Genomic DNA, 8280 nt, shown 5'->3' with positions numbered 1-8280 from the left:
TTCATATTACAAATGTAAATATTGCCAAAGGAACTGTCTTTCCATGTGATGGTGGCTGTGAGGATGCTGGCTGCAGTGGGGGAGGAGCAGCTGGGGCAGCACACTTCTTGGAACCAATGGGGGCAGGAAACAGGCAGGAGTCCTGTCCCCCTATCGAGTTGGTGAGGCAGGAGCCTCACACTCCTCACACTCCCTGGCACTGTTGCAGCCACCCAACCATGGCTCCAGACCCTAGCATCCCTGAGCTCTCAGGGGCCCTAGAAGCCCCCTGACCCTGCAGGCTTGAAAGTGCATGCTCCTACTCCATGGTCTCTCCCCACTCCCAACATCTACTCTGGGGTGGAGCAAAGTTATGGCCAAGCCTGGGTGCTGTCATAACCTGGCCGGGTGTGCACATACTGCTGACATGCCAGCCCCCGTCCTACTTGGCCCCCTCCAGACTTGGGGTACCAACAGGCATGGGAGGGGGGCTGGGGTCTGAGGGTGGCTCAGCATGGGCCTGCAGGCACCTCTTGAAATGGACAACCTGGGCACCACGGACAGCATGTTAATGGCAGACAGGTTCCTGGGCAGAAGGGGGAAGGTCCCCAGTGAAATCTCTCCTTCAGGCCAGGTATGGGAGCCAGGCTGCCAGTTCTGGGCAAAGTGGGCACCTGGAGTAAGAACTTCACTGATGACAGTTTGGCCAGTTGGATGATGCTTTTTCCAGGCCTGCTGTGGCCGCCCATGGACCAATCAGCATACACTTCCTTCATTTTGAGGACATAAAAACCCCAGACGCAGACAGACACTCACTCATCAAGATGACCGAGGTGACCGAGATGACCTTCCTGCAGATAGGAGCTAACCACTTTGGGTCTCCTAAGACGTGTTCTGTTGCTCAGTAAAGCTACTCTCTGCCTTGCTCACCCTCCAGTTGTCCATGTACCTCATTCTTTCTGGATGTGGGAGAAGAACTCAGGACCCAAGAATGGTGGGACTGAAAGAGTTGTAATGCAAACAAGGCTGACACACGCTCCCCCACCCCGACTGCTCACCATGTTGCAAGTGACGAGAAGGAGAGAAGAGCTGCGACCCTTTGGGGAACCCAGACCCAGGGGCTTCCCGAGCCAGGGTTGTGACACCTGTGGAGCTCTGCATTTCCTGGCATCTCAAAGCTTTTGGGTGCCACCACGTCCCCCTCATCCAGACAGGAGTACCCACAGCAGAAGTGGCTTGTAGTACATCTGATCCAGCCACAACCTTGCATGGAGCTGGTGCCTGTGCCAGTGCCTGGAGCTGCCTGCCCTGCCATAGCAGCCAGCATGGCTGGCTGTGCGCAGTAGCCAGACCCCATGCTCACTCACTCACACACCCCTTGCCGCTGCACACCTGGCCTGCCTTTGGCATGTGTGTTATCTGAGCCAGGACCATGAGCCAAGCACAGCCTGCCAGGCCCAGGGGGCAGAATGAGCCCAGTAGGTCCAAGCAAAACTCAGGCAAAGGGGCCACTGGCCACACAGGTTTCCAGATGGAAAAGCAAGACCCTAAAGATCCTGTGACACATGAGGCTAGATTATGGAAGCATATATGTTATCCTATATATTACTGAGTCTACAAATTAACTCTTAACACTTAAGTTCCCTGCCCTAAACTGATTCAATATAATTGAAGTGATAATAAATCCCTCCTTCCCCAGCATGGAGAAAATTAAATGAGAAAATCAACTATATAACATCCTTTAAAAAATCATGACATTTCTCAAATATAAGGTATCATCAGTATATAATAGGCCTCTCCAGGGACTGAAGACTGATAGAATTAGTCCTGTGCCCTTCTGAACCAAGCAAAGGCCTTCCACACTAGAGAACAAGCAGAGTGTTAGCAGCCTTTACCTGGGGATCCCATTGGGCTTTAGCTCTTTATTGAGCTTTGAGCCCAGACAATGAGGTAATAGTCTGATCCTCATTTTAAAGCACATAAAACCCAATGAGGTTAACTAATTTCCCTAAGGTCACACAGAAGTCACGGGTGAAGTTGGAATTGAAACAGAAGTTTCTTAATTTCCAACCACTGCAATGCTCCCAAGACAAAGCTCTCATGGAATAAATTACATATTGACACAGGGGCACTTTACAATTCCATGGAGAAGAGTTCCCAGAAGTGAAATATTTCATTTTAAATTGAAAAATCTCAGACTTACAAAAGACTGATGTCTTCCCCAGCTTGCAAATTATGCATCTCAGGAGGGAAAGAATCTCTCAGGAAAATCTCCTAAATATTCTACATAGTACAGCTCAGACCTAGCAAACTACCTGAAAGACTGGTAGAAAACGATCGGTACTGTTATCTGCTACAAATGTGTGAGGATTTGTGTACAAGAAGGTTTCTCCCTGAAAGCATGGATTTGGCATGTGAATATAAATGGCCAATGCCTTTATGTGAAGCTGTAAGAGGAGCACCAGAGCACTCACTGTATTGAAATGAACCTGAGGATAAAGAGAAGTCAGCTCAAGGTTAGCAGTTCTTCCCAAGGATCATTAACCTCAGATCCTTGAATAATGAGACCACTTTACAAATTATTAAAATAATTGTTTTGATGGAAAATAATGCAAAGGAGGATACCAAATTTAGTGCAAATACACCTTGAAAAGTCTGTATTAAGCAATGATAATGCTGGCTAAAAATTAGACTTCTCCTGGGTAATCTTTTGCAGATATCAAGGTGGAGAAGGGAGGGAGGACACTGTTATGCACCTACATGGTGACTTTGTGGGAAGAAAGTAGGCAGGGAGACCCCATCCCCAGCTCCTCCCCAGTCCTAGCCCTCCTTAAAAACCAAAGAGAGAAAACTATGAGAGCTCCCATCTCTCTGGGGTAAACAGTCCCAGGCTACACTAGCTGGGAACAAGATTTAAGGGCTCTGGGTTGTCCAAATATAATCCAGATGTGGTCAGGCAGCCTGCCCTGCCCTCACCCAGGACCATTTTTGCAGAAAAAAAAAAACACCAACCTTACTCCAAAAGTATGGAAAGGTCTGTGACTTTTTCCCAAGGTTGTGGAGAAACAGAGGAAGTGATTACCTCACTTAGTTTTTTTTTTTAAAAAAACTTTCCCCACATTTCCATTTTCCATCCACAACAGTTGCTACGACTCTTTCCCTAAAGAATGGCCTCCAGCCAAGCTCTCCTTCACTCCTCTATGCTCTTTCCCCAGCTTCCTTTCCTGTCTGGACTCTTTCCTCTTGCTTTCCCACCGCCTTGCCTCATAGGACTTTCCCACCTCTCTGTAACCATGGGAATCTGCCAGGGAAAGAGGCAGGCAGAGCCAGAGGCCAAGACAGTGAGAGCCAAAGTGATCAGTGGGGACCAGGATCCAGATCAGTGAGAAGCACAGACCCATGAACTGGCAGAGTTGAAGAAGAGGTAGGGCTCACTCTGGTTACCCATCAGGATGGAAGACTACTCACAGAGTTATTACTTATGTCTCCTGATCCCTAGTTTTCTGGAATGGAAATAACAATGGAATAACGGGGCTGAGAGTGGTGGCTCACACCGATAATCCCAGCACTTTGGGATGCCAAGGCAGAAGGATTGCTTGAACCCAGGAGTTTGAGACCAGCCTGGGCAACATGGGGAGACCCTATTTCTACAAAAAATTAAAAAATTAGCCGGGCATGATGGTGCACACCTGTAGTCCTAGCTACTGAGAAAGCTGTGGTAGGAGGATCACTTGGGCACAGGAGGTTGAGGCTACAGTGAGCAGTGATTGTGCTACTGCACTCCAGCCTAGGTGACAGAGCAAGACCCTGTCTCAATAATAGTAACAATAATAATAATGTAATGTATGGAAATTGTAGTGGTGTAAATTAGATTGGTTGATATGAATAAAGTACTTAGCACAGAGCCTAGCACTGAGTGCTCAATTAATGTCTGCTATAATCATTGTTCTCCTACACCCTGATCCTCCTCCTTCTTGTTTCAAAGTCTAATGTAGTTGAAGGAAGAAAAATGCTTAAAAGCATTAGTTTGCTGCAGTACTTCTCACACAGAGGCTGAAGACTAATTTATTTTTTAATTTTTAATCTGTCCTTATCCTCCTGCACGTCTAGAATGCAGCTCATGCCACATTCAGTTCTCCATGCGAACTTGACAGCTGAACTGGTCTACAACAAAATTAATGAGGTGAGTTCACTGATCACATACTTGGATGTCACAGCAATGTCATTTGCTGAAAAAATGTTTCTAAATGCTTGTTCTCAGTTTCTGTAGATCAGTAACCAAAGAGTTCTCAGGCCACACTTTGAGTAGCAGTGGTTAGTGGTAGCTAGCTACAGCTCTTGAGCACAGCTCTATCAGGCTGGGTTACTTTGAGTTCCAGAGATGTTTGAAAATGTGCTTGGCCTCAGAGACAATAAATATACCCCACCTATTTCTTCAGAGGACCATAATTATGCTCATCTACCAAACTTCCATGACCCTGTCTCCATCCCAGGCCTTCAGCTACCCAATCTGTAAAGTGGTCAAAGTCCTCTGGGCCTCATGCTCCTTTCAATGCCTCTTCTCTCTATTATTTCTCACAACACAGCCTGGCACAGAGATGCACTAAAGTAAAGAAAATCCTGCACAAGAAAGCCACTTGACAAACGAATTCATGCTATCATATTAGTGATGTGGTAGGGAAAAGGAGGCAGAGAGGACAAGAAAGGGATTTGAATTGCAAATAGCAGGAAAGGAAGATAATGGTTAATATAAAGAAATAACAGTGACAATATTTCATACTGTAGTGGAGGACATGTTTCATGTTTCATGTTTCATGGGGGACAGAATTGGGGAAATGATAGCGATACTTCCAGAAGCATCACACCATGTGGGGATAATCCTTACACAGAACATACATAAATAAAATGTTTAAACTGTATAAACAAAAAGAGTAGAGTAACTTCCCTCATAATGGGTAAAAGTGCTGGGTTTGTGTGTGTGTGTGTCTGTGTGTGTGTGTGTGTGTGTAATTAAAGGTTTTCTTTAACCTATTCTATTTTATTGTTTTCCTTTTTTTTTCATTTTATAATGAAAAAGCACTGTCTCAAAACATATAGGAAAGTATTCTTTACACCTGACCTTAATCTACCCACATGTGTAGACCTGTGTTGACATGAAAGTCCAGCTCTTGAAAGTCTTTAAGACATTGTTTTATCGCAGAGGGATTCTGCTCTCTTCCTTCAGGAGGTTGCTAATGAGTTATAGACCACAGGGTCTGGGCACTGGGGGGTCCTGCAAGGAGAACCCCCCCCCCCATGATGCTATGGAGACTCCTGTAGTGGAGCCGGGGCCAGGCTGCTATTGACTCCCCTCAGAGACAGCTTGCACTGACAGTTGGGGTTTATAACTGTAGGTCCATTTAACCTGCCAAGAGAGAGACTTGGAGGGAGCATTCATTTGGGATTCATTCTGGGGTGGCCTTTTAAGTATCTGCCCTGGCAAAGAGAGGTTCTGCTGGAGGCTTTGTGTTTGTTTTCTTTTTAATGGTACTCCTCTCTCTTCCAAAACTCACTTCTCTCCTCTATGAATACAGTGTCCTCAAATAAAAGACAAATTTCAGGTACACATAACTGATTTGCTATTTACAGAACATTTGCAATGTAAATATGATGAGCTCAAGAGTATTCTTGTGTAAAGTGCTAACAAATATTTGTTCTGCTGAGGAGTGGCCAGGCCCTCCCAGCCTGGGATGGTTTCAGCTGGCCATGAACAGGCCCTGTGAGGGCCCTGGGCCTCTAGCCCTGTCCCCCACCCCACAACCTTGGCAGCTGCCACAGCTGACCTCCTAACTCTGAAATTAAAAAACAATCACAAATGGATGTTCAAACAGCTCCATTGCTTTGGCTTATCTCAGAGTCTGTGTTTCTAAAACAGAATTTAGGAATAAAATTGTGCTTTTCTTCATGTGTTGGCAGGGTCAGAAAGACCTCTTCTAGAAGCTGTCCTATGGTAGTGGTGACCAGTGTCTGTTGAGCCCTCCAGGCCCTTTCTCCTGAGCCTGGGGAGCTGAAGGCATCCTGAAGTAAAAGTGTCACTAAAAGCTGCAATAAAAGGAATAATAGAGGTAACTTTCTGAATGACACCAGTCTGGGTACAGTCCGAAGTCTGCGGAGAGAAAGAGAGAGAGGAACAAGAAAAGGAGAAGGAAGGCCAGGTGTGGTGGCTCACTCCTGTAATCCCAGCATTTTGGGAGGCCAAGGTGAGCAGATCACTCGAGGTCAAGAGTTCAAGACCAGCCTGGCCAACATGGTGAAACCCTGTCTCTACTAAAAATTCAAAAATTAGCTGGGCATGGTGGTTGGTGCCGTAATCCCAGCTACTTGGGAGGCTGAGGGAGCAGAATCACTTGATCCCCAGAGGTGGAGGTTGCAGTGAGCTGAGATCATACCACTGCATCCCAGCCTGGGGAACAGAGTGAGACTCTGTCTCAAAAGAAAAAAAAAAAGAATGGAAAAAGAAAAGGAGAAGGAAAGAAAAGGGAAGAGCTTCTCCACAACCATTGGATGGCCTCTCATTGCTCTGAAGACAAAGACAAAACTCAGGGCTGTCCTCCAAGCCCTATGTGATCTGGTCCTGTCACCTGCCCATGGCTCTGTTCTCCTCACTCTTCTCTATCTCTCTATTACCCAGCCAGACTCATCATGCTCTGCCCAGAGCCGGGCCTTTGCTGCTGCTTCTGCCTGGACCTCATTTTCCTTCCCCTCTTTGCCTAGATAATGCCATGTCATCCTTCAGATCTCAGCTCAAGAGTTACTTCCTCAGAAAGCCTTGCCTGATTTCACCATCTAATTCAAATGCTACTAGCATCAGTTCTCAGGATACCTGGTACCTCTTCTGGCTACATTTGTCATTGTTAACAATTTTACAACTGTGTAAAATTCGATTGTCTTTCTTCCCCCACCAAGTTGTAAGCCCCTGAGGGCAAGAGCTGGAAATATTGTTGCTCACCACTGTGTCTTCAACAGTGTCTGGGGCATACTAGGGTTTAAAAAGTATTGAATGAATGAATTAATTAATGAAGTTAGGACTCAACTCAGCTGGTCTCTGCCCATTTCCAAAGCATGTTTTCTTAACTATTACGCGGGAATGCGAAAGACTGCTAGCAGGGAAGAATGAGCAAGGGAGTATGTTGGGAGGCCATAGAGCCTTGCAGGCACTGCTACTTACTAGCTGTGTGAACTTCTCAAAGCTTCATCTGAAAATGAGGATAACACCTATTTATAGCATTGCTATAAGGATTATATAAGATGATCCATAGAAGTACTTAGCCTGGCACATAGTAAGCACACAATAAAAAGTAACTAAAACTAATGTTGCAGGATCTCCTCTTGACCTGATACCTCCCAAATAAACCGACCCCTTATCTGAGAGATTGTCCCTGTCTCTGTGTCTCTGTCTCTCTCTCCCTCTCTGAGACTCATCCCCTCCGAAGCTACTGGAGTATATTTGCAAATACCCTGCTTGTGACCCTGTCATAGCCCCCATCCCCCACCATCAAACCTCGCCACCCAACACACACACACATACACACACAGATACACTTTTTGGCAGTGTAGTCCTGATAAATTCCAGATTCCTTTGGTATTTAGCTGTTCACTGCTTTAATATAAATCTGAAAGATTTAATATTAAGATTTAATTTATATTAAGATTTAATATAAATCTTAATATAAATGTAAAAGAAATTTCTAGATTTAGAAATCTAAAGCATACTAAATCTTCATTTAACTTTGAGGTGTTTTAAATTTTTATCTGCAAATATCTAGTATTTTAAAGTTTCACCATCCACACAGTTAAGAAAAAAGGCAAACTAACAGGGAACAATAGAGAAAGCATCAACAAGAAAAAGAGCTTATTTAGCAGTGGTGCAGAAATATGCTGCCTGAGGCTACTATTTGCATGAAAATACATTAAAAAGAGATGTCAGAAAATTCTTACAACTACCAGGTGAAAATGTATAAAAAGTCCTGGGTTTTTTCCAAATTTGTAGATCTTCAGAATTTTTTTTTACTTAAATGTGAAGGAGACATCCCAGCCCATACAAGTTTTTAGAGCATTCTGGCAACTCACTTGTCAATTCCAGGAACAATTTGTAAATATTCCATATAACTTTTCTTAATTTAAATAGCTAGTGGCAGCAGAAAACTTCAGTTTAAAGCCCATGGATTTTCCTATTTGCTGCTCTAAGAGCCCATAAACATATGTATCTTTGGAAATTTATCATGTGTTTTCAACTTCCTGAAGAATTCTTGTAAAATATAA

The 8280-nt window shown here is 44.6% G+C and overlaps 1 long non-coding RNA gene across 1 annotated transcript; it reads left to right on the top strand.

The window, feature by feature from the left end:
* Window positions 1–3269: 3269 nt before the first annotated feature.
* LOC134740114 (uncharacterized) lies at window positions 3270–7438 on the top strand. The gene is made up of 3 exons (XR_010127349.1): window positions 3270–3403; window positions 4090–4162; window positions 5935–7438. It is a non-coding gene; the product is annotated as an uncharacterized LOC134740114 (long non-coding RNA).
* The last annotated feature ends 842 nt before the right edge of the window (window positions 7439–8280 follow it).

This window comes from Pongo pygmaeus, chromosome 7, assembly GCF_028885625.2.
Source record: "Pongo pygmaeus isolate AG05252 chromosome 7, NHGRI_mPonPyg2-v2.0_pri, whole genome shotgun sequence".
Lineage (NCBI taxonomy): Eukaryota > Metazoa > Chordata > Mammalia > Primates > Hominidae > Pongo > Pongo pygmaeus.
This window is presented reverse-complemented; position numbering and strand designations above follow the sequence as displayed.